At 39.9% G+C, this 27,675-nt stretch overlaps 1 non-coding gene and 1 pseudogene across 1 annotated transcript; one reads left to right on the top strand and one right to left on the bottom strand.

The window, feature by feature from the left end:
• Positions 1 to 4,287: 4,287 nt before the first annotated feature.
• On the top strand, positions 4,288 to 21,423 carry LOC136154342 (ubiquitin-conjugating enzyme E2 N-like; annotated as a pseudogene).
• TRNAG-UCC (transfer RNA glycine (anticodon UCC)) lies at positions 20,120 to 20,192 on the bottom strand. Its single transcript has one exon. It is a non-coding gene; the product is annotated as a tRNA-Gly (tRNA).
• Positions 21,424 to 27,675: the final 6,252 nt, after the last annotated feature.

The raw sequence follows: 27,675 nt of genomic DNA, 5'->3' as shown, positions 1-27,675 counted from the left end.
ACTGGTCATAGCAAAACCCCTTTTCCAACAACACAAGAGAAGACTTTACACATGGTCAACACCAGATGGTCAATACCAAAATCAGACTGATTATATTCTTTGCAGCCAAAGATGGAGAAGATCTATACAGTCAGCAATAACAAGACCTGGAGCTGATTGGCTCAGATCACAAACTCCTTATTGTAAAATTCAGGCTTAAATTGAAAAAAGTAGGGAAAATCACTAGACCATTCAGGTACGACCTAAATCAAATCCAAGAACTTCCAGATGTACAAGCCAGATTTAGAAAAGGCAGAGGAACCAGAGATCAAATTGCGAACATTCGTTGGATCATAGAAAAAGCAAGGGAATTCCAAAAAATAAAGTCTACTTCTGCTTCACTGACTATACTAAGGCCTTTGACTGTGTGGATCACAATAAGCTGTAAAAAATTTTCTGAAGAGATGGGAGTTCCAGACCACCTTACCTGTCTTCTGAGAAACCTGTATGCAGGACAAGAAGCAACAATTAGAACTGGACATGGAACAACAGACTGTTTCAAAATTGCGAAAGGAGTATATCATAGCTGTATATTGTCACCCTGCTTTTTAACATCTATGCCGACAGAGTACATCATGTGAAATGCAGGGTTGGATGAATCACAAGCTGGTATCAAGATTGCTGGGAGAAATATCAACAACTTCAGATGATACCACTCTAATGGCAGAAAGTGAAGAGGAACTAAAGAGCTTCTTGATGAAGGTGCAAGAGGAGAGTGAAAATGCTGGCTTAAAACTCAACATTCAAAAAACTAAGATCATGGCATCTGGTTCCATTACTTCACGGTAAATAGATAGGGAAACAATGCAAACAGTGACAGATTCCATTTTCTTGGCCTCCAATATCACTGCGGATGGTGGCTGCAGCCATGAAATTAAAAAACACTTGCTCCTTGGAAGGAAAGCTATGACAAAGCTAGACAGCATATTAAAAAGCAGAGACATCACTTTGTCAACAAAGGTCTGTATAGTCAGAGCCATGGTTTTTCCAGTAGTCATGTACGGATGTGAGAGCTGGACCATAAAGAAGACTGAGCACCGAAAAATTGATGCTTTCGAACTGTGGAGTTGGAGAAAACTCTTGAGAGTCCCTTGGACTGCAAGGAGATCAAACCAGTCAATCCTAAATGAAATCAACCCTGAATATTCATTGGAAGGACTGATGCTAAATCTGAAGCTCCAATATTTTGGCCACCTGATACAAACAGATGACTCATTGGAAAAGACCCTGATGATGGGAAAGATTGAGGGCAAGAGGAGAAGGGGACGACAGAGGATGAGATGGTTGGATGGCATCACCAACTTGATGGACATGAGTTTACTTGAGCATGCTCCAGGAATTGGTGATGGACAGGGAAGCCTGGCATGCTGCAGTCCATGGGGTTGCAAAGAGTCGGACATGCTGAGAAACTGAATGACAAAGAAATAGTTAAAGTTCATCTAGTTTGCACAAGAGAAGAAACATAAAAGTATTATGAACAGGGGGACATGAGTACAGAAAAACTAAATGTGAATAAAAAGATAATAAAGGATACTAGCAAATTCAACAATATGGCAGTAATTTTCATAGTAAGGAAAGAAGTGTTGGCAAATGCCTGTGGCACACTCATCATGAAGGTAGATGCCTGCAAGGGCTTCACCTGCCTTTCATAAGAATAGCTTCTTGTGGTGGGATTTTCAGAGGGATTCAGAATGGATGAAAGGATTCAAAGTGAATGAATGTGTGATGCAGCGACACAAATGAATCTTCACAAAATAGCAGGATGTCCAAAAGATTACAAACAGCACGACACCCTTCTTAAAAAATTCAACACACACAAACATTTTAGGAACAGATGCATATGAAACCTTAGAAAAGCAAAAGAGAGAGGAACAAAGCATTTGGGCTCCTTAAGATTCTGTCAGCTGGTGAGATGGGCATGGGATGGGGTTGAGGACCATGTGACGAGGTTTTAGTTAGTGTCGTGGTCCTGACTTTTGTTTGGGGTAGTGGGTTTGCATGTGCTTATGGTTAAAAATAACTAGCTAAATAATTAAATAAATAGGAGCAGGTCATACCCGACCAATGATGCGAGCAGGTCGACTGGAGAAAAGAAGGTGGCAGAACAGGTACAGAGTTGGCAACCAACATCACTATTCTTCCACACAATCTAGGGAACAGACACAGCTGACACTGCTAAGCAGGTGAGGAGACAGGGAAAGTGAGCCACTGCTGGGCAAACAGAGCAGCTGAGATCAGCTCCTGATTCTGACAGGAACCAGGAGCCCCTGAGGATTCTGTCTGGACCTTCCCTGATAAAAACTAATGAAGGGAGAATTCCTGAGAGGGTACTGTTAGCCTGAAGCTAAAAGGACCAGGGGACAGGCCATAGAGACCTTGGAAACATCATTCAGGCATCTCCTAAAGTCAAGTGCCTGGCTGCTGCAGGTGGGAGGTGGGGACCTCCATCAGCCTGGGGCACTTCAGGGGACAGGACAGGCAAGCAGCTGTATTTAGTGACGGAGTGGGGAGGGGTGAGGGGGTGGCACACAGGTGTGACGGGGATGTGAATGGCACTGTGCTCCTGTGCTTCCCCAACCTGTGCATGCCAGGCGCTCAGCTTTTCTTTCACCTGCACAATCCTCGCTGCTCTTACTTTCATTTTTCACGAAGAGAAATAGAAGCTCCAAATGCTCAAGTCATTTTTCCCAGTTTCAGAGCTCCTTAGTGGCAGAGGGACAGAGGGGCAGAAATTGTGTGACTGCAAAGGCTGAGTAGGGTTGTTAAGTTAGCAAATAAAAGCACAGAATGGCAGTTAAATTTGAACTTCGAGTAAACAATGGATCAATTTTCAGTACACACATGCCCCAGGCTAATATCTGGGACATGCTTATATTAAAAAATTATTTGTTGTCTGGGATTCAAACTTAATCAGGTGCTCTGTGTTTTATCAGGCAACACTGAAGCCCCGGTATCAGGTCCCTCTGCCACCATTAGTTACTTAAGAAACAGACGGCAGTTCGCCAGTTCATGTGAATTATGTCGAATGCTCAGCAGTGGAGGCAGATGTTCCATTTTTCACCGAAATACAGTCTATTGCTTTCCCACTTTGCAGGGGTAGGGGAACTACTGGTTTTGTCTGCTATCGAAGATGTAACTGGGGGGAGGGGCTCATCCCCTTGTGTGAGCTGATCCCCTTCCAAGGCAGAAGCTCCAGAGCCAAGTTGGGGGAGGAGGGTGCAGCAGCTGGAAGGCTCCGCACGTGGCAGGCAGCCTTGGGTTTCCCACTAACCCAGCGCGAGGGAGTTTTGTCTAAATCCTGTTTCTCTCCCTCCATCTATCACCCCAGACACCTCCGCTCTAACACTTGCGAATCTCAACTCCAGGCTCTGCATGAAAGGGAAGCCGGAGATGCAAACCCTGCACAAAGCTTTGCGGGTTTGTTGGAGGAGGCATCCTCCTTGCCCATGTCCCCTCAAGAGCTGCCCGCCGTGCGGGAGGTGACACAAGGCCCCTGTGGAAAACCATTTCAGCTCTTGGGCCAGCAGGTTGGGCGGGGTGGGGGGGGGCGGCGGGGTGGGGAGCTGGGGTGAGCACTGGAGACTTAGCGAGGCAGCAGGGAGGGGAGGTTATAATTAAATCAGACTGTGAACATATTGTTCGCGGAAACCTTGACTGAGCATGAGTCATGATGTGGAAGTGCATCACACAGCTTCAGAATCCCCATTTATATTAGGGTTATTTGGGGTCTTTATACTTTGGCTCAGGATTCCCTGACAGATCCCTCGCATTGATTCCCCCTTGTTCAGGGAAAGCCTCAAGCCTGCTAAGGGTCCAACTGGGCAGCCAGTAAGGACAGCAGACCCACCCCAGGGGTGGATGTCCCGGGCCACCAGGAAAGAAAGGGAGGGGAAATCTGGCCATTTCGACAAGTGTTAACATTTCAATTGCTTAAAGTGAAGTTTCTCAAGAGACTGAAACTCCAGGTTAAAACGAGCTTGCCAGGTCCTCGAGCAGGTTTTGGTTCACTGCGCCTCCAGAACAGGTAGCACTCAGTGCAGCCCGGTGAGCACACACAGACCCGCCGCCCCCACAGCCCAGGCCCGGCAGGTGCCTCGCGGCCCTTTCCACCCACCACTGACTCACCACGTGACCCGAGGTGACTGGCTTCATCTCTGTGTCTATGAAATAGTAGTGATGGGAATAATATTTCCCTCTAGGGTGGCTGTAGAGATTCATGAGGTAATATGCATGAAGTGCTTGGCGGAAATGCTAATGTGTGACCTTTCAACACCACCACGAGCAGTGGACCTGGAGGCACTGCCAGGACCCGGGAGCAGGGCCACCCAGGTTGTACAGACGGCCACAGGTCAGAAACCTGGCAGAGGCAGGATGCACAGACTGGGGAGCCCGCAGGCCTGCCCTGCATCCTATCCGGCCAAGATGGCTGCAGGTGAGGCAATGCATCTCACAAATGTGAGCAACCAAATGCGGCAGAGCCCCCTTCTGACTCCCCAACAGGTGCTCTTCCCCGCACTCCCTGAGGGCCCTTCTACACTGACTCTGTTGGAGAGGGAAGCAGGTTGTGCCTGCTGGGAGATTTGCATTGCACCAGGCAAAGAGGGATTATCTGCCACTTTGAGCCACACCAGGCTGGGGGCAGAGTCCCCTCACCACGAAGCAACAACCCTCATCACTCAGCTCACATTCAGGCTGCAAGTTCCAGCACTGTCACCTCATTCGGATCCTCATACCAAACACAGGGGCCTCAGGGCCAGGGAGGGAGGGTGCCCCGCTCTGTGGATTCCCTGGGCGCTTTTGAATGAAGAGCTGTTTCACCCACTGAGACCCAACATGTACCTCATGTTCCCTATGCTTTGAAAGATATTATCTACCATGCTGCAAGTGATAAATTAATTTGTTCTCCTCTAATTTATTAATTGGAGACCAACATAATGGCCAAATGGAGTTTCTATGCAGCAAGAAATAAATAGTGTTCCTAAGCTGAGGAGCTGGGATTCCTGCCAAAAGCAAAGAAATGTGACATTTTTACTGGCCCAAGATGACTTATCAGAGCTCCAAGAACAGACTCGGGAAGGTTTTATAAAATGACAACATCTCATGGACTCCTGTTATGATGACTGCCCTCCCAAGAGGTCCAGAGACCCCAGGAGGGGAGCCACAGGCTCCAATTCCACCATGGCAGTCTAGGCCCGCCCCCTGCCCTGCCCCTCCCCCCCGCCCCCTGGGGATAATGGTTGGGTAAGGACCCAAGGAGGTGACAGTGCTGAAGAAGAGGAAGGGACCTAATAGCTGCTGCTGGGGTCAGGGCCTCCGGCCTATGCCCAAGGCAGACTACCCACTCTGATAACTTGGGACCCTCGCCCCTTGGTGACAACCCAAAGCAATATAGGGCCCAGAATATCACCTTCTGAGACCTTTAGACAAACAAGCCAAAGCTCTGCCCTGCCCTAAGATGCTCAGGGTCTCAGGGAGTACTGCTACAAGGAAGGAAATCCAGAGTCTTCCTAAGGATCCTCCTGGAGAACACAGCCAACAGGCCTGCAGTTCTCACCATACCAAGCCTGTGGAGCCACCCTTCCCATGCAGGATGGTCAGTTCTCACTCATTAGACAAGCACATACCTCACAAATGTACCCTAAGAGAGAGGAACAAACCCTGACTCTAAGCTGACCTAAGCATAAGCCATGTTTACTCAGTTACAAATTCTTGGCTTTGCTCTAAATCTCTGGTATTGTGGAAAGATCACTTGGATTAGAGTCAAAAGGACATCATATGGAATTTATCTCTGCTACTTTGTCACTTCAAACTCTGTAAAAGACTTAAAAATAAGACAAAACTTATACACTTGTAAGTTCCATTAAAAGTCTATTTATCAGGCTTCCCTAGTGGTTCAGGGGTAAAGAATCTACCTTGCAATGCAAGGGACACTGGTTCAATCCCTGTCCAGGAAGACTCCACATGCTGTGGGGCAACTGAGTCAGTGAGCCACAACTAATGAGACTGCATTCAGAAGCCCAAGAGCTGCAACTACTGAAGCCTGAGCATCCTACAGCCCGTGCTCCACAACAGGAGAAGCCTCACTCCAACTAGAAAAAAGCCCACACAAATCAACAAAGACCCAGCACAAACAAAAAGAAATAAAGAAATTTATAACAGTCTATTTATCCATAGTAGATATCAATAAGGGGGAAAATGTAATGAGTGGCAACTTAAATGAGAAAAAAGAATAAAACAATTTAATAAATAAACACAAAGTAAGATGAGTAAAGTAACATCTAGTCTAACAGTTCACCAAAGTTAATTACACTGAATTCACCCAATAAAAGACAGAGTTAAAAATAAAAATGCAGGTATATGCCACTTAGAGGAAAAACATAAAATAAAATGACAAGCATTGAAAATAAAATGCTAAAAACATATCACAAAAACACAAAAAAGAAGAAAGCAGGAATAGCAGAGGTAAGGAGAAAATTAAGTCATATATGACAAACCCACAGCAAACATTATCCTCAATGGTGAAAAACTGAAAGCATTTCCTCTAAAATCAGGAATGAGACAAGGGTGACCACTTTTACCACTACTATTCAACATAGTTTTGGAAGTCCTAGCCACAGCAATCAGAGAAGAAAATGAAATAAAAGGAATCCAGTTTGGAAAAGAAGAAGTAAGATGCTCCCTGTTTGCAGATGACATGATCCTCTACATAGAAAACTCTAAAGATATCACCAGAAAATTACTAGAGCTAATCAATGAATACAGTAAAGTTGCAGGATATAAAATTAATACACAGAAATCCCTGTATTCTATACAATAATAAGAAAACAGAAAGAGAAACTAAGGAAACAATCCCATTCACCACTGTAATGAAAAGAATAAAATACTCAGGAATAAATTTTCCTAAAGAAACAAAAGAAAACTATACCTAAAGAAAACTATAAAACACTGATGAAAGAAACCAAAGATGACACAAATAGATGGGGAAATATACCATGTTCATGTATTGGAAGAATCAATATAGTGAAAATGAGTAAACTACCCAAAGCATTCAAATGGGAATATCTTTCCTTTTTTCCTTTGCTTTTCGCTTCTCTTAGTTTCACAGCTATTTGTAAGGCCTCCTCAGACAACCATTTGCCTTTTTGCATTTCTTTTCCATGGGGATGGTCTTGATCCCTGTCTCCTGTACAATGTCCCAAGCCTCCGTCCATAGTTCATCAGGCTCTCTGTCTATCAGATCTAGTCCCTTAAATCTATTTCTCACTTACACTATATAGTCATAAGGGATTTGATTTAGGTCATACCTGAATGGTCTAGTGGTTATCCCTACTTTCTTCAGTTTAAGTCTGAATTTGGCAATAAGGAGCTCATGATCTGAGCCACAGTCAGCTCCTGGTCTTGTTTTTGCTGACTTTATAGAGTTTCTCCATCTTTGGCTGCAAAGAATATAATCAATCTGATTTCGGTGTTGGCCATCTGGTGATGTCCATGTGTAGAGTCTTCTCTTGTGTTGTTGGAAGAGGGTGTTTGCTATGACCAGTGCATTCTCTTGGCAAAACTCTATTAGCCTTTGCCCTGCTTCATTCCATACTCCAAGGCCAAATTTGCCTGTTACTCCAGGTGTTTCTTGATTTCTTACTTTTGCATTCCAGTCCTCTATAATGAAAAGGACATCTTTTTTGTGTGTTAGTTCTAAAAGGTCTTGTAGGTCTTCATAAACCGTTCAACTTCAGCTTCTTCAGCGTTACTGGTTGGGGCACAGGCTTGGATTACCGTGATATTGAATGGTTTGCCTTGGAAACAAACAGAGATCATTCTGTCATTTTTGAGATTGCATCCAAGTACTGCATTTTGGACTCTTTTGTTGACCATGATGGCTACTCCATTTCTTCTAAGGGATTCCTGCCCACAGCAATAGATATAACGATCATCTGAGTTAAATTCACCCATTCCAGTCCATTTTAGTTCGCTGATGCCTAAAATGTTGATGTTCACTCTTGCCATCTCCTTTTTGACCACTTCCAATTTGCCTTGATTCATGGACCTAACATTCCAGGTTCCCATGCAACACTGATCTTTACAGCATTGGACCTTGCTTCTATCACCAGTCCCATCCACAACTGGGTATTGTTTTTGCTTTGGCTCCATCCCTTCATTCTTTCTGGAGTTATTTCTCCACTGATCTCCAGTAGCATACTGGGCACCTACCGACCTGGGGAGTTCCTCTTTCATTATCCTATCATTTTGCCTTCTCATACTGTTCATGGGGTTCTCAAGGCAAGAATACTGAAGGGGTTTGCCATTCCCTTCTCCAGTGGACCACATTCTGTCAAAGAATAGCCAGGAGAGATAAGAAAGCCTTCCTCAGCGATCAATGCAAAGAGATAGAGCTAAACAACAGAATGGGAAAGACTAGAGATCTCTTCAAGAAAATTAGATACACCAAGGGAATATTTCATGCAAAAATGGGCTCAAAAAATGGTATGGACCTAACAGAAGCAGAAGATATTAAGAAGAAGTGGCAAGAATACACAGAAGATGGTGCACTGGGAAGACCCAGAGGGATGGGGTGGGGAGGGAGGAGGGAGGGGGGATCGGGATGGGGAATACATGTAAATCCATGGCTGATTCATGTCAATGTATGACAAAAACAGTGTTGTAGTACAACACTGTAAAGTAATTAGCCTCCAACTAATAAAAATAAATTGGAAAAAAAAAAAGAATACACAGAAGAACTGTACAAAAAAGATCTTCACGACCCAGATAATCACTATGGTGTGATCACTCACCTAGAGCCAGACATCCTGGAATGTGAAGTCAATTGGGCCTTAGAAAGCATCACTATGAACAAAGCTAGTGGATGTGATGGAATTCCAGTTGAGCTATTTCAAATCCTGAAAGATGATGCTGTGGAAGTGCTGCACTCAATATGCCAGCAAATTTGGAAAACTCAGCAGTGGCCACAGGACTGGAAAAGGTCCATTTTCATTCCAATCCCTAAGAAAGGCAATCCCAAAGAATGTTCAAACTACTGCACAATTGCACTCATCTTACACGCTAGTAAAGTAATGCTCAAAATTCTCCTAGTCAAGCTTCAGTAATACGAGAACCAAGAGCTTCCAGATGTTCAAATTGGTTTTAGAAAAGGCAAAGGAACCAGAGATCAAATTGTCAATATCCACTGGATCATCAAAAAAGCAAGAGAGTTCCAGAAAAACATCTATTTCTGCTTTAGTGACTATGCCAAATCCTTTGAGACTGTGTGGATCACAATAAACTTTGGAAAATTCTGAAGGAGATGGGAATACCAGACCACCTGACCTGCCTCTTGAGAAACCTTGTATGCAGGCCAGGAAGCAACAGTTAGAACTGGACATGGACCAACAGACTGGTTCCAACTAGGAAAAGGAGTATGTCAAGGCTGTATATTGTCACCCTGCTTATTTAACTTATATGCAGAGTACATCATGAGAAACGCTGGGCTGGAAGAAGCACAAGCTGGAATCAAGATTGCCGGGAGAAATATCAATAACTTCAGATATGTAGATGACACCACCCTTATGGCAGAAAGTGAAGAGCAACTAAAAAGTCTCTTGATGAAAGTGAAAGAGGAGAGTGAAAAAGTTGGCTTAAAGCTTAACATTCAGAAAACTAATATCATGACATCTGGTCCCATCACCTCATGGGAAATAGATGGGGAGACAGTGGAAATAGAGTCAGACTTTATTTTTTTGAGCTCCAAAATCACTGTAGATGGTGACTGCAGCCATGAAATTAAAAGACTCTTACTCCTTGGAAGGAAAGTTATGACCAACCTAGATAGCATATTAAAAAGCAGAGACATTACTTTGCCAACAAAGGTCCATCTGGTCAAGGCTGTGGTTTTTCCAGTGGTCATGTATGGATGTGAGAGTTGGACTGTGAAGAAAGCTGAGTGCTGAAAAATTGATGCTTTTGAACTGTGGTGTTGGAGAAGACTCTTGAGAGTGCCTTGGACTGCAAGGAGATCCAACCAGTCCATCCTGAAGGAGCCAGCAAAACAGATCAACCTATTAAGATCAATTACCATGGATGAGGTTGGAAAGGAGAGTATCTGTCCACCATGAAAAATGCAGCAAGACCACACAGACCCACAGATGAGTTTTGGGGAAAAATGGATCTGCTGCTCTTTGTACCTGCTTCTCTCTAACTGAATGCATACACAAATGATATGTGGCTCCTATCAAAATGCAGATTTGAATCCAGTAGGTCCACTGGACCCAAGACTCTGCATTTCTAACCAGTTCCCAGATGAGACAGATGCTATTGGTCCATGGACTCCACTTTGAGTAGCAAAGATTTAACTATTTTAGGCAGTAGGAAAAAAAGGAAAGGGAGATTGGTTCAGGATGGCAGAGAAGAACATGCACTCATTTCCTCCTGCAAGAGTACCAAAATCACAACTAGTTGTCGAAACCACCATCAAATAGGAGGACGCTAGAACCAATCAGACAAAGTTTTTCCAAGTCCAAAGACAAAGGAGAAACCTCAATTAGATGGTAAGAGTGGCACAATCATGATAAAATCAAATCCCATACTGGCCAGGTGGGTGACCCACAAGCTGGAGAACAACAATACCAAATAAGTTCTCTCACTGTTGTTGAGGTTCTGAGCCCCACATATGGCTTCCCAGCCTGGGGACTGGACAAAGGGACTGAGAATCCCCAGGCAGTCTGACCCTGAGGCCAGCAGGATTTGATTACAGCACTTTCACAGGACAGGGAGGGTGATGGGGGTCAGAGACTCCAGTTTCAAGGGGGTACAAACCAGACCCTGCCTGCACCAAGACCCAGAGGAAAGGAGCAGTGACCCCATAGGAAACGGAACCAGACCTACATACTAGTGCTGGAGGTTCTCCTGCAGAGGTCTGGGTGGACAGTGGCTCACCATGAGGATGGGAGCGCACCAGTCCTGGGAGGTGTCCTTGGGGTGAGTCCTCTTGGAGGTTGCCATTAACCCGATCATACACCCTGTAGACCCCAGGGCTGGGTCGCCTCAGACCAAACAACTAAGAAGGAAGAAGCACAGCCCCAACCATCAGCAGACAATCAGATTAAAGTTTTACTGAGCATGGCCTTGCCCAGCAGAGCAAGGCCCAGTTTTTCCCACAGCCAGTCTCTCCCATCAGGAAGCTTACAGAAGCCTCAGCCTCATCCACCAGAGGGCAGACAGAAGAAGCAGGAAGAATCACAATCCTGCAGCCGCCAGAGTGAAAAGCACATCACAAAAAATTAATCAAAATGAAAAGGCAGAGTTATGTCCCAGATGAAGGGACAAGATAAAATCCCAGAAAAACTAAATGAAGTGGAGATAGGCAACCATTCAAAAAAGAATTCAGAATAATAACAGTGAAGATAATCTAGGGTCTCAGAAAAAGAATGGAGAAGATGCAAGAAATGTTTACCAAAGATCTGGAAGAACTAAAGAACAAACAAACAGAGATGAACAATACACTGGAAGGAATCGATAGCAGAATAACTGAGGCAGAAGAATGGATAAGTGACCTGGAAGACAGAATGGTGGAAATCACTGACACAAAACAGAATATGGAGTAAAAAATGAAAAAAATGAAGACAACATAAGAGATCTCTGAGATAACATTAAAAGCACCAACATTTGCATTATAAGGGTTCCAGAAGGAGAAGAGAGAAAGGACCTGAGAAAATATTTGAAGAGGTAATAGCTGAAAACTTCCCTAACATGGAAAAGGAAATAATCAACCAAGTCCAGGAAGCACTGAGAGTTCCAGGCAGGATAAACCCAAAGAGGAACACATCAAGACACACAGCAATCAAACTGACAAAAATGAAAGACGAAGATGAAATATTAAAAGCAACAAGGGAAAAATGACAAATAACATACAAGGGAACTCCCATAAGGTTATCAGCTGATTTCTCAACATAAAACTCTACATGCCAGAAGGGAATAGCACAATATACTTAAAGTGATGAAAGGGAAGAAATTACAACCAAGAATACTCTACCCAGCAAGACTCTCATTCAGATTTGACAGAAAATCAAAAGCTTTATAGACAAGCAAAAGTTAAGAGAATTCAGCACCATCAAACCAGCTTTATTATAACAAATGCTAAAGGGACTTCTCTAGGTAGGAAACACAAGAGAAGGAAAAGATTTACAAAAAACAAACCCCCAAAATTAATAAAATGGTAATAGGATCATATATATTGATAATCACCTTAAATGTAAATGGATTAAATGCGCCACCAAATCACACAGACTGGCTGGGTGGATGAAAACATCTGCATGTATTCACTTCTACTTAACACGTAACTCTACTTAATCTCCCAAATTGTATATCATTATTTTATATTGTTAGGTTAATCATGTTTTCATTATGGCTTGCAATTATCTTTTATTTTTGTCTGGCTATCGACTGTGAAAACTGATAAACCATCTTTTACTATTGTGGTTTGTTGTTGTTGTTTAGTCACTCAGCCATGTCCGACTCTGCAAAACCCATGCAAGTAGCCCGCCAGGCCTCTCTGTCCATGGGATTCTCCAGGCAAGAATACTCGAGTGGGTTGCCATGCCCTTCTCCAACTACTGTGATTATGCAACTCTTATTCATTTTAATACCACTGTATCATGATGGGGCAACAGAAAATATTAACACTAGAATTCTATATCACTAAAACTACCATTTAATAGAAAAACCTGTAATCACTTTTTAAAATTCACATGCACATTAGAATTATCTTGGAATTTTTTGAAAAGTACACAAACGCCCAGGTATTGTTTTTCTTCCTCCAAAGCTCCATCCAGATGTGAGTCTAATGAGCAGCCATGTTTAAAAACAACTAGACTACATGATATTTTACTTCTATCTACTTTGTTTCACTTTTTCTATTTCATATTCAGTGCTCTCATTTAGTTTGTTTTTCCATTTATCCTTCTCATTTTTCTATTCTTCTTTCTCAAGTCTTTATCAAGTATAGTAGAAAAGCTTTTGTATACATATATATATATAGTATGTATAATATATATATATATAAGAAAACTTATGAATTTTTGCCTACCAAAAAACTTAGAGGACATTCTGGTTCCACTTGTTTGATTAAGGGTGAACAGAACACTAGATTTCTAATTTATATTGACTCAAAACTTTGATATAGTTCCATTTATTCTGATATCTAGTGTTACCGCTAAAAGTCTAGAAAGCTTATTATCTTAGCGATTTTTAAAAAAAAAATTTTAATGAGACTTAAAACTTCTAATCCATTCTGAGAATATAAAGAAACACTATGTTGCAAAAAAAAAAAAAACACATAAATTAACATGTGATATATTATTAACTAAAATAAAAATGTTGTCCTAATTTCACAATATTTTATACTAGCATCCATTATTTCCGTATTGTATTTAGTTGCATTGAGCAGCTTCAGATGCATGCAATTAATGCTGATAAATTCTCTTTTCATTTTTATTCTGTTACAATTATTTTCTAATTTTGTTATGGCTTTTTAGATACACCAATCATTTATAAGTGGACATTTAATTTTCAAATACATGGGATTTTGTTTAAAGTTTCTTTAATATTAATTTCTCATTTTGATACTTATTTCTCATTTAAATGCTTTCTTCTCTGCAATCATCCTGTTTTTTTCAGTTTAACTTTATTGAGGCTTTTGATGGTTAAGTTGAAGATCACTCTTGGTAAATATCACATTGCACTTGAAAATACATGGGTTATTTTCAATATCTTTTGATACTGATTTCTAACAGAATTACACAGTGATAAGAGAACAAACTCTGTATGATTTCAATACCTGTACACCATGAAAATTTTGTACTTTATTTTATGTCCCTAGATATGTTCCATTGTCTCCTAGTTTACAGTCTATGGGAACTTGAATAGAATTTGAATCCTACAAAATAAATAAATGCTTTCTTCTCTGCAATCATCCTCTGTGGGTTTTTTTTTTTTTTTCCAGTTTTTTAACTTTACCAAGGCTTTCAATGGCTAAGTCAAAGATTTCTCATGGTAAATGTCACACAGCACTTGAAAATTACGTGGGTTATATTCAAGTATCTTTTGATATTGATTTCTAACATAATTTCACAGTGATTAAGAGAACAGATTCTGCATGATTTCTGTATCTTTAGATAATGAAATTTTTGCACCTTGTTTTATGTCCCTGGATGTTTCAGTTTCTCCTGATTTATAGTGTATGGGAACTTGAACAGAATTTGTACCCTGCTGTTATGTGAAAACTATATAAATCTTACTTATGTTGAACTGGTTCACAGTGCTTTTCAGATCTATTATATCCTTCAACTTTTCTGTCTATTCTATTAATTTTTGAGAGTTTGATATTGAAACTCCAACTAAAAGTCTTTATTTCTCTGCTTAAAAATAACTGCAATATATAGTGGAACCATATGTAACTTTGTTCTGTTTTCCAAGTCATACTTTCATAATTTAAAGTATAAAGAAATGAAAAAAAAAATTTTTAAGATAAGGTTTACCAATTCATTTTACAAAGCCAGCATACCTTAAATACCAAAACCAGACAAAGGTAATTTAAAGAACAACAAATTCTCAACCTCAAATTCATTTATAAATATAGATACAAATTCTAAAAACAGATTAGCAAATAGATTTAGATATGTAATTTTAAAAATCACAAAGTGTTTCAATATGAAGAAACCTATCAATACAAGTCTTTGTATCGATAAACTGAGAAAGAAAATATAAGCATATTGATAGATGCTAAAAGCAGCCATATCCCAGGGACTTCCCTGGTGGTCCAGAGCTTAGAAATCTGCCTGCCAATGCAGAGGATGTGGGCTCCATCTCTGGTTCAGGAAGATCCCACATGCCATAATGCAGCTAAGCCCATGTGCCACAACTACAGTCTGTGTGCTGCACCGAAAAGATACTGCATGATGCAACAAAGACCCTATGTGTGGCAACCAAGACCCGCTGCAGTCAAATAAATACAATAAAAATAAAACCAGCCATTCCTAATAAAAACTTGAAGGGAACTAGGAATACATGAAAATTAAGGATATTTATTTAAAAACCAACAACAAAAATTATCTCAAATGTCAAAACACTGAAAATATTTCATTAAAATCAAGGAGGAGACAGAGATGCACACTAATACCATTATTATTTAACACTGTTTTAGGGCTGTAGTGGTTCTCAACCCTGGATGCCCATAAAGAATCATCTGGAAAGCTTTCCCGAAATATATACCAATTCAATCTCTGACCATAGAAGTCTGGCACTAGAACTTTTTAAAAAACTTCCTGATTGATGTTAATGCAACCTGGGATCGGAATCACTGTCTTAAAAGCGTCATCAAATGCAGTATGTAAAGAAAATAAAACAGGTATAATCTTTGGGAAAAAAGTAGGCTTGCCAAAAAATACTGAGCATCCAATTAAATTTGAATTTCTAATTAACAATGAATACACTTTGAGGATAACTATGTCCCATGCAATATATATTTCCAGACATAATTATTCTAAAAGATTACTCACTGCTTATCTGAAATTATATTTAACTTGGCATTCTGTATTTTTGCTTCCTATCTCTGGTAGCCTTGAATGAAAATATATAAATCAGATCTGTTTGTTGATACTGTAACTGTCTACTCCCAAAACCTAAGAGATACTATTAAAAAACTTTTTAAATTAATAATAATATTTGGTAAGAAAGTTGGATATCAGATATATTACAATAATACATTGAATTTTTGTTACTCTAACAATAAGTACCTAGAAATGCAAACGGGGATAAGTTTTTCATTTATAATAGTGGCCAAAAATGATAAAATATTTAGGAATATATTTAATGTAAGAAACATTAGACTCATAAAAACAAACTTAAAATATCCTATTAAAAAAAACAAAACTATTTATGAACAAATAGAAAGTTACAATTGTTCTGAGACAGGAGTATTTAGTATCATTAAAAATTTTTAATTTCCCAAATGTGATATATAAATTTCACTTCAATTAGAATCATAATAGGGCTTTTCTTAGAATTGTATAAAACTAACTTAAAGTCCACATAGAGAAATAATTGTCTGATAATAGCTAAACAACTATGAAAAGAACAGTGAAGTGTGACTTGCCTTATCAGATATCAGGGGATTCTATAATGTCACAAAACTTAGGTCAACATAATATTAGTATAAAAATAGATTAACTAACAGTAACATCTAAACAATCTGGAGTTAAATACCAGTATATTCAAGAGATTAGTATACAGGTGTGGCCATTCAATTCAGCAGGAAAAACAAGGGTTATTCAATAAATGAGGATGGAATAACAAGGTATCCATACAGCAGAATATACAAATAGACCACATATATATGTAAACATAAATTCCTGGATGTAAAGACTTAAATGCTAAAAATTAAAGCCTTGGCAAGAAAATCAAATAGAGCAAATGTACCATCTAGAGAGATTGAAAAGAACTTCTGCAAGTTTAGAGGTTATAAGACCAAAGATAGATAGATTTACTAATTAAAATATAAAAACCTTTTTTATGGCAAAGGTATATGAACAAAGTCAAAAGACAATAGATATGGATAAGGATTTGTAACACAAATGACAAAAGTTTAATTTCTATACTATACAAAAATATCTTACAAATTGATAAGAAAAGGATGAAGAGAAAAAAAGAAAAAATTTAAAAAAGTAAAACAAGAAAAGAATGAAGAGCCCCAAAGAAAAGCAAACCCCCCAAAACATGAATATACAATTCACAGAATAGCAAGCCAGAACACATGAAAAGATGCTCAAACTCTTTAGTAGTTGGGGAATATAAATTAAAGTACTTATGTGATGTCATTTTATACTCAGATTCATAAAACATAGAACTGTAACATCTTATGCTAGTAGAGATGAGGAAAAGAGAATTTTCATACACTGCTGAAGGAAATGGCATTGTCAAAGACTTTCTGGAAGCCAATGTTGCAAAAGAGTTGGACACAATTTAATGACTAGACAACAATAATACAGCAACAGCCTTTAATTTTAACAAAAAGCAATTACTATATTAACCGGCAATTTGACTTCTGGCAGCATCCCTTTAGGAGGGGTGGATTAGTACTCCTACATAGGAACATACATTCAATATTTATTGCAGCTTTATCTGAGTGGTCAAGAGCTGGAAACAAAGTAAACACCTATTAAAAAGCAGGATGGCTAAATAAAGGGTGATCCTTCATAGTGTGCATGTGTGCTAAGTTGCTTCAGTCGTGTCTGACTCTTTGTGACACTATGGACTGTAGCCTACCAGGCTCCTCTGTCCATAAGGATTCTCCAGGCAAGAATACTGGAGTGGGTTGCCATGCCCTTCTCCAGGATATCTTCCCAACCCAGGGATTGAACCCACATCTCTTACGTCTCCTGCATTGGCAGACAGGTTCTTTATCATTAGTGCCACCTGGGAAGCCACTTTCATAGCACTGAACTATAATAAATTAGTAAGAATAAGAAGAAAAACAAATTAATGATCAAAAACATTCATGGCAGCACTGTCCATAATAACTGTAAAGCCTATCAGCAGTAGAATGGATAAATTCCAATATATTCACACAACAGGAAATCATACAGTAATCAGTAAGAACAAATTGTAACTCCATACATTCCGAATGTCATAAATATGTCATTGAAAAGGAGTATGTACTGAAAGCTTCCATTTATATAAAGCATAAAACAGTCTTAAAAGAAAATCTGTGCTGTTCCAAGTCAGGATAATGGTTAGTGCCAGGTGGGGGTAGAGTGGGGTATATGGAAGGAGGTGTGAGGGGGATTCTGGGACACTGGTAGTGTTCTGTTTCTTGATTTGGGTGCTGGTTACATGGGTGTATTCACTGTGGAAATTAACTAAGCAGTACACTCATGATTTGTACATTCAAAAAGAAAAAGAATTAGAGCCATTACAGTTTACAGGGATCTCAACTAGATGTTATTGGTTGAGAAATGCAGAATGCAGAAAATAATGAAGACTAAAATACCATTTTTATACAGCATATATGATTATATGTTACTGTATATATAAATATATGTATATCTGATGACATATATAGCTCTATATAGGTCTGTGTGTGTGTATTCCCAGTCATATTCAACTCTTTGCGACCCCATGGACTGTAGCCTGCCAGGCTTCTCTGTGCATGGGATTTCCCAGCAAGAATACTAGATTAGGTTTCTATTTTCTTCTCCAGAGGATCTTCCTGACCCAGGGATCCAACCCATGTCTCCTGCATTAGCAGGAGGATTCTTCACCACCACCACCTGCCAGGCCCCCTATATTGGTCTATATGGGATAAATAAAAATATGGAAGGCCATATAGTAGGTAACATGGCTTCCCTGAGCGACAGAGAAGGGAGGTTAGGCCCTTGCTTACGTTGGAGGAGGAAAGGTGGAAGGATAAAAAAGTGTGCCCCTGTTTTTTAAAAAGTGTATAATATGATCCCATTTATGTTTTTAAAAAAAACAGTAAAGAAGAAAATTATTTATTTAGAAATAGTTCTACCAGAGTTTAAAAACTGAGACCCAGTAAATGATACATATTGCATAATTCAAGCACCATCGCTTATTATGAACACTGTCCAGGTAAAAATATGAAGTTTCAAGATTATTAGGACTTCCCTGGTGGCTCAGACGGTAAAGTATCTGCCTACAATGCAGAAGATCCGGGTTCAATCCCTGGGTTGGGAAAAGCTCCTGGAGAAGGAAATGGCAACCCACTCCAGTATTCTTGCCTGGAAAATCCCATGGATAGAAAAGCCTGGTGGGCTACAGTCCACGGGGTCGCAAAGAGTCGGACACGACTGAGCGACTTCACTTTCACTTTCTTTCAAGATTATTAACAAATAGCAGTGGATACAAAATGTCTAATTACTAGCTTCCAGCATTATGGTGGACAATCTAAAGATTCTTATATTTACCTAGAAGTACTGAGTGAAAGGGATTCCCTGGTGGCTCAGACGGTAAAGCGTCTGCCCACAATGTGGGAGACCTGGGTTCGATCCCCGGGTTGAGAAGATCCCCCAGAGAAGGAAATGGCAACCCACTCCAGTACTCTTGCCTAGAAAATCACAAAAAATAAAAACAAATCCCCAGGTGCCAAAAACAAAGATGGAAGTGAAAAAGCACAGGGGTGAGTGCTTAAATAGGGGGTATTTGTCTCTAGCATGGTGTTAATTCCTACAGAGGGGTAGCAAATGAAGCTTTGGGAGGTTAGAATTGGAAATGAGAACTTTCTGTAAAGCCAAGACCCTCAAAAGACTATTCTATTTATGTAAGGATTTAAAAACGACAGAGACCACAGGACACAGGGTTTGGGTGGGGGGAAAAGAAAAGAAAAGCTCTCTGAAAATTCAAAACCACAGGACTACAATTCACATTGCTTTTACTCTACCCACATAGTTCAGAAACTCCAGACGAAAAAGCCACAGTAGAATTATTCTTCAAGCAGTGATACTCCTGGGACACAAAGCAGAAGCCAAAAAAAAAAAAAAAAAAAAACTTCTCTGAAGAGATACTTCTACATCCCAAATACCATGAGATTTTCCTGGGGGGGAGGGGCGGGAATATATATTAAGCCCTGCTAATAATGAGTTCACAATAAAAAAAATGCCAAAGCCCCTGAGTGAACAATCCAACCTGTCCTAGTCTGCACGTACAAGAAACAAACAATTCTACCCCATGAACTCCAAATACAGCGGGAGAGAAACAGAAAGTGGTTATAAAGGAAATACACATAAAATGATTGAAAACCAAAAAGGAAACAATCAAATCCTAAGAATAGAACTAAACTCTATGAAATTAGGGAACTTTTTGAGAATATAAGAAACTTCTAGAGAATACAGTTGATCTTATTTGCCTAGTTACATAATCGCTATATAATGAATTAGTGAATACTGAAGTTTACTCCTCCAGGAAATACAGAGTTTGTTCCTGGCGAGTCTATGGTCACACATTTCTTTTTTTTTTTTTTAATATTTATTTATTTATTTGACTGCATGAGGTCTTAGTTACAGCACATGGGATCTTGTTCCCTGACCAGGGTTTGAACCCGGGCCCCCTGCATTGGAAGCACAGAGTCTTAGCCACTGAACCACCAGGGAAGTCCCCACACATTTCTGTCAATCAATAATGTCACCTTGTTTTGAGTGTGCTTCTGTTTAAGGACACCTCCTGTGATATATTTAGTTGATTCCTTAACACTGAACTCACGGCAGCATTGTAACTCAGGCCTGAGCAAACCTTATCTAATACATGTATTTTCTTCTTAAGGCACCTCACAACCTTATTGCACTCGGGAAAACTAGATAGCACTTCAGCACTATATTTGGGGCTATTTTAAATAGCAAGATAACCAACAAAAAGCACACAAATTAAAAAAACACAGCACTAAATATACCTCAAAGAGGTGACTTGTTTATAGCATGAGAGCGACACAAGAAGGCAGACCATCACCTAGTCCCACCACAGCTGGGAACACGAAAAACCCCAAATAATTGCTCCTTTTGCATGTGACCACCATAAACATTACTTTTGGGTCACACACAGATTTTGAGAGAGTAGGTGAATTCGCAAATACAGAATCTGCAAATAATAAGGATCTGCTGTGGATCTGCTGTATCTTTATATTTCCAGAGTTGGAAAGGATATTTTTGGTTTTTGACAAGATGCAAAAAGCACAAATTATAAAGGAAAAGACTGACAAACTGGATAAATTAAAATAAATTGAAATTTAAAACATCTGCTTCAAGACCAGAGGCCAAACTCGGGATCTGACAAGGTGGCTAGGCTGCCCCACAGGGTTATCAAGGAAACCCAGAGTCTGCTGGCAGAACCAGTTCCCGGCATTAAAGCAGAACTAGATGAGAGTAACACCCATTATTTTCATGTGCTTATTGCTGGCCCTCAGGATTCCACTTTTGAGAGAGGGACTTTTAAACTTGAACTATTCCTTCCAGAAGAATACCCAATGGTAGCTCCTAAGGTACATTTCATGACCAAAATTTATCATCCTAATGTAGACAAGTTGGGAAGAGTAAGTTTAGCTATTTTGAAAAAGTGGCCCCTAGTACTGAAGATCCGAACAGTTCTGCCATCTATCCGGACTTTGTTAAATGCCCCCAATCCAGATGATTCATTAGCAAATGACATAGTACATCAGTAGAAGACCAATGAAGCCCAAGCCACAGATACAGCTAGAGAGCATGGACTATATATGCCATGAATAGCATTTACATTGACTCAATCACCAAGTGTGTTATCACTTCTGTTCTGCCAAGACTTCCTTTTTTGTTTGCATTTAATGAATACAGTCTTACAAACATTGTAGAATAAAAGCCCAGAAAGCTTCAGTCCTTTGGTGATTAAATGCACATTAGTAAATCTATGTCTTGTCCTGATTCACTGTTGTGAAACATGAGCAGAGGCTAGACGTATCATCAAAACTGTTGACACACTTTTATTCTTTTATTTATTTATTTATTTATTATTAGTTGGAGGCTAATTACTTCACAACATTGCAGTGGGTTTTGTCATACATTGACATGAATCAGCCATGGAGTTACATGTATTCCCCATCCCGATCCCCCCTCCCACCTCCCTCTCCACCCGATTCCTCTGGGTCCTCCCAGTGCACCAGGCCCGAGCACTCGTCTCATGCATCCCACCTGGGCTGGTGATCTGTTTCACTATAGATAATATATATGCTGTTCTTTCTAAACATCCCACCCTCACCTTCTCCCACAGAGTTCGAAAGTCTGTTCTGTACTTCTGTGTCTCTTTTTCTGTTTTGCATATAGGGCCATCGTTACCATCTTTCTAAATTCCATATATTTGTGTTAGTATGCTGTAATGTTCTTTATCTTTCTGGGTTACTTCACTCTGTATAATGGGCTCCAGTTTCATCCATCTCATTAGAACTGATTCAAATGAATTCTTTTTAACGGCTGAGTAATATTCCATGGTGTATATGTACCACAGCTTCACCGAGGAAACCAGATCTGAAAGAGACACGTGCACCCCAATGTTCATCGCAGCACTGTTTATAATAGCCAGGACATGGAAGCAACCTAGATGCCCATCAGCAGACGAATGGATAAGGAAGCTATTGACACACTTTTAAAAGCAGGGCCCCGCTCTGGTTTTATTTATTTCCCCCATCATGGTTTAAGTATAAAGCACTGAAAATGAAGGAAGTTGTCAGGGTTAGCTACAGGGGTGTGGGTGTTTTTATTATTTTTTTTGGTGTGGGGAGATAGTTTTAATTTTATGGACTCCTTTCCCCCTTTTTGCATGCATGCTCACTTCAGTCCTGCCTGACTCTCTGTGACCCCATAGACCACAGCCTGCCCTTTTTATGGTGATCTAATTGCACTGGTTAAAGCAGCTAACCAGTTCTTTAGATATATGCTCTCTATCCAAATCTAACTTTATTCAGACGCTATAGATGGACAAACGATTGTTTGAACCAAAATGGGAGCATTAAACAAACATCACAGACCGACCTCACTAATAACACTGTGACTGCTGTCAAGTGTAGAATCCTCTTTAAGAAAAAGAGTCATATCAATGTATGACAAAACCCACTGAAAAAAATAAATAAATAAATAAATTTTTTTAAAAAAAGAAAGAAAAAGCTTGTAACCACTTTGTATGGCTTTTCTGAAAACTCTGGTAAATCTTACTTTTTAGTAAAATATTTTTTGTTATTCTACTTATACTACTTTTGCCTTTGTATAGTTTATTGTGTTTATTTCATGGTTACAGTGTGACAATTCTATTTAAAAATGAAAACTGATGGAACATTCTACAAAATAAAGGAAAACTTTTGCTTGAAAACATCAATATATCAGAAAGTGAAAAATCAAGTCAGTTATCTGCTTCCCAAATCAAGAACATAAGATTAGTACTACTCAATCAGCAATGTATAATGTGTATCAAGACACTTCTCAGAGCATATTATTTTGATGTCACTACACCAAATGTTTATCAAAAGCTTTAATCAGATAAAGAGTATTTCTGGAGAATTCCCTGAAGGAAGTACAGATCACCCACCCCTCTAGACAGGTAATTACAAACTTAAAGGACTAGAGAAGCCAAGATAATAACAAAATTATATCAACGCAAATATGTGACCCATGGAGATCACAGGCACATCTAAGGGACAGTTATTCACTCCACAGAACACTTTTGAAGGTTGATTTTTGCAATCAGATTGAAACAGAATGGGACCTTCTGGTCTGTGCCCCCGTGTCCTCTGCCTGCTTTTTATTTATGGAAAAACTTTAGCCAAGGACTAAGTTTAATCAGAGAAATGTTCTGTTCTCTTCTGAAAACAGTCAAAGGAGATCAAATAATAATAATGTAGTCATTAAGCATAGTCAAGGACCTTTAGTTCTTTCTCAAGGTCTATAGATAATATTCAGAGCCATATCCTGTCAGGTGTCTTACAGATACTGAAACCCCAGGTAGAGACGTTAACTACATGATGACCAGACTGTACTCCTGACATAAGGGGCCACAATTCTGAGAATTGGCCTTAAAGAAATGGAAACAAACTGAGCCTGGAACTGAAGGTCAACTGTACTTAAAACAATGAAGATGACGCTGGTTAAACCACTGATGCCTAATTTGAGGTGATGGAATTCCAGTTGAGATATTTCAAATTCTAAAAGATGATGCTGTGAAAGTGCTGCACTCAATATGCCAGCAAATCTGGAAAAATCAGTAGTGGCCACAGGACTGGAAAAGGTCAGTTTTCATTCCAATCCCAAAGAAAGGCAATACCAAAAAATGCTCAAACTACTGCACAATTGCACTCATCTCACACACGAGCAAAGTAATGCTCAAAATTCTTCACAACAGTACATGAACCGTGAACTTCCAGATGTTCAAGCTGGATTTAGAAAAGGAACCAGAGATCAAATTGCCAACAACCTCTGGATCATCAAAAAAGCAAGAGGGTTCCAGAAAAATATCTACTTTTGCCATCTAGTTTTGCTTTATTGACTACACCAAAGCCTCTGACTGTGTGGATCACAACAAACTGCAGAAAATTCTTAAAAAGATGCGAATACCAGACTACCTGACCTGCCTCCTGAGAAATCCGTATGCAGGTCAAGAAATAACAGTTAGAACTGGACATGGAACAACAGATTGATTCCAAATCGGGAAAGGAGTATGTCAAGGCTTATTTATAAGCCTTATATTGTCACCCTTCTTATTTAACTTATATGCAGAGTACATCATGTGAAATGTCGAGCTGGATGAAGCACAAGCTGGAATCAAGATTGCTGGGAGAAATATCAATAACCTCAGATATGCAGATGACACCACCCTTATGGCAGAAAGCAAAGAAGAACTAAAGAGCCTCTTGATCAAAGTGAAAGAGGAGAGTGAAAAAGTTGACTTAAAACTCAACATTCAGAAAACTAAGGTCATGGCATCTGGTCCCATGACTTCATGGGGAAACAAGGGAAACGGTTCTTTCTTGGGGCTTTGAAATCACTGCAGATGGTGACTGCAGCCATGAAATTAAAAGACGCTTGCTCCTTGGAAGAAAAGCTATGACCAACCTAGACAGCATATTTAAAAGTAGAGACATTAGTTTGCCAACAAAGGTCCATCTAGTCAAAGCTATGGTTTTTCCAGTAGTCATGTATGGATGTGAGAGTTGGACCATAAAGAAAGCTAAGTGCCAAAGAACTGATACTTTTGAACTGTGGTGTTGGAGAAGACTCTTGAGAGTCCCTTGGACTGCAAGGAGATCTAACCAGTCAACCCTAAAGGAAATCAGTCCTGAATATTCATCGGAAGGACTGATGCTGAAGCTGAAACTCCAATACTTTGGCCACCTGATGCGAAGAACTGACTCATTTGAAAAGACCCTGATGCTGGGAAAGATTGTAGGCAGGAACAGAAGGGGACGACTGACGATGAGATGGTTGGATGGCATCACCAACGTGATGGGCATGAGTTTGAGTAGGTTCTGGGAGTTGGTGATGGACAGGGAAGCCTGGCATGCTGCAGTTCATGGGGTCACAGAGTTAGACACGACTGAGCGACTGAACTGAACTGACCAATTTGAAGATGACTGTCAGAGCTGACTGTACTGTTTCTTCATGAACCCTCCTTCTGTCTGTCTTATCAAAGCTCTTACCCGCTGCTTGTTGGGGGCAGGGGTGGGGGTGGTGAGCTGGTCTTTGGATAGGTGTTCACCCTCCTGTCCTGCCCCCCACCCTAGTTGCAGGCACTTGAAATAAAGCAAACTTTCCTTTCCAGCAATCCCGCCTGTTTATCAGCTTTTGAGAGGTGAGCAGTTGGACCCCACCTTTTGGTAACAAGATGCCATTTAAAATCACACATTTAAATTAACCAAACTCTTCCTCTGATAGCAAGAGGCTGGTATCTAAGACACCCAAATCACATTTTTCCAATTTCTATTAAAATATAATTTTATGAATTCTAATATATTGTGAATATAACAGTATACACTGAAGAAATTCAAAAATAAAGATTATGAAGCATGTGAAAAAACAAACCAAAAAAAACCCCACAGAGGATTAGTACCATGAAGGGTTTTAGAAATCAATAAGAAAAAGATAAATAGATATTAGAAACACAAGCAAAGGATAAGAATAAGCATTTTCTTAAAAGAAAACAGACTAACCAACTAATGAAAAGATGCTCAATTTCATTTGTAATTAAGAAATATAAATTTAAAATGAGATATTTCACAACTCTATTTTAATTGTATAACATATATATACACATACTTTGTAAAATTGAATTGTAGTTAAGCACAACTCTTGTCAACATAAATTTGCAACATTAAACGATAATGTTTAGTAAAATCAGAGGACATTTTTAAGGTAAAATTTCCAATAAAGGCATACAATTAATCCCAGAGATTAGAAGCCCAAGGGAGAAAATGAAAGTTGTAGAAAGAAACCTGTGAATAAATAAGCAAATGACATTCAGGAAGCAACAAAAAAAGACTCAACTGGTACTGCCAGAGATTGGATATTTCTTAAAACAACTATTCCAGGATGAGAAGTGGATTTTCATGTGAGATAATGCAGCAGAAGCTCAGCACACGTCAGCTTATACACATTCAGAGTACTTGTTTTTTTTTTTTTGAATTATTTTTCCGGAACCACTCTCAGTACCAAATTCTGTATCAATCAGAGTTCAAACAGAGGCCAAACCAGTGAGGGAGGTGGGGTGTTGTGTGTGTGTGTGTGTGTGTGTGTGTGTGTGTGTGTGTGTGTGTGTGTGTGTGTGTGTGTGTGTGTGTGTGTGTGTGTGTGTGTGTGTGTGTGTGTGTGTGTGTGTGTGTGTGTGTGTGTGTGTGTGTGTAGACGTGGCTTATACAAATGTGGGAGCTGGTTAAGCAGGCTCTGTAGGGCTGTCGACAACATACCTGATTCTGGAGCTCAACGTCCACAGGGTAGGCAGACAGGGTAGATCTGGAGCAGGCTCAAACCCAGAGGCCCAAGCTGGCACCGCACAAGAACCTGGCATCCTGAAGAAGCCAGGGCCCTCCATCATGGCGCTAAACACACACTGGGCCTGAGGAACTTCATCACGGAGCTAAACACACACCGGGCCCAGAAGTTGCATCATGGCACTAATCACACACACCTAGCCCAGGTACCCATCTTGCAGCTAAACCCACACAGTGGTCCCAGGAACAAGAGCAGCTGATGGGATCCAGGGGAACACAGAGCAATTGCAGGCCTAGCTGCTGCTTCACACCAGCAAGGTGAATCAGCAGTTCAGCAATAGTGGATAGGAGCTACACCATGGCTGCAGCTTCTCTTTGCCTTCCAAATCTCTTAAGAATCTCCACCGTGGTCCACCTTAAACAGAAACATGCAAGAAAGGGAATTCTGAGAACTGTAGTTCAGCCTAGTCAAATTGACACATTCTTTAATGGTTATGTGTTTCTTCAGACTCTACTATTGCTCTTGAATTAGCTGTAGCAAATTCTTTTTTTCCCTAGGAAAATCATGCATCATGATCAGAAAATGTAGTATCTTTGTTATTGATTGCTTAGTGTTTGAGATATGTTTTGTGGTCTAATACATGACCAGTTTTTATAAATGTTCCATATGAGCTTGAAAATAATGTGTATTCTCTAAAACTGATTGCAGAATACATATACACATAATCAGGTAAATTAATTCAGTTGTCCAATCGTCTATACACAAGTTTTTTATGCAAGTGATCAATTACTGACAGAGGTATATTAAAAATCTCCATCAATTTCTCCCACCAGTTATGTCAATTTTTGCACTATCACCTTTAAAACTCTATGTTTTTAGATGCATAATTTTATAACTATTATATCTTCCTGGTGAATCATTCCTTTTAGCATTCAGTAATGACCTTTGGGGAGAGGAAATGGCAACCCACTTCAGTATTCTTGCCTGGGAAATACCATGGAGAGAGGAGCCTGGCAGGTTACAGACCATGGGATCGCAAAGACTTGGACATGATTGAGCAACTAAGCAACAACAATGACCTTTTTATCCAAATGATATTCTTTTCTAAAGTCTATCCTGACCAAATGTAATATTGTTAAAT

Source organism: Muntiacus reevesi, chromosome X (assembly GCF_963930625.1).
Source record: "Muntiacus reevesi chromosome X, mMunRee1.1, whole genome shotgun sequence".
Classification (NCBI taxonomy): domain Eukaryota; kingdom Metazoa; phylum Chordata; class Mammalia; order Artiodactyla; family Cervidae; genus Muntiacus; species Muntiacus reevesi.
The sequence above is the reverse complement of the archived record's forward strand: the minus strand, read 5'-3'. Positions and strand labels throughout refer to the sequence as shown.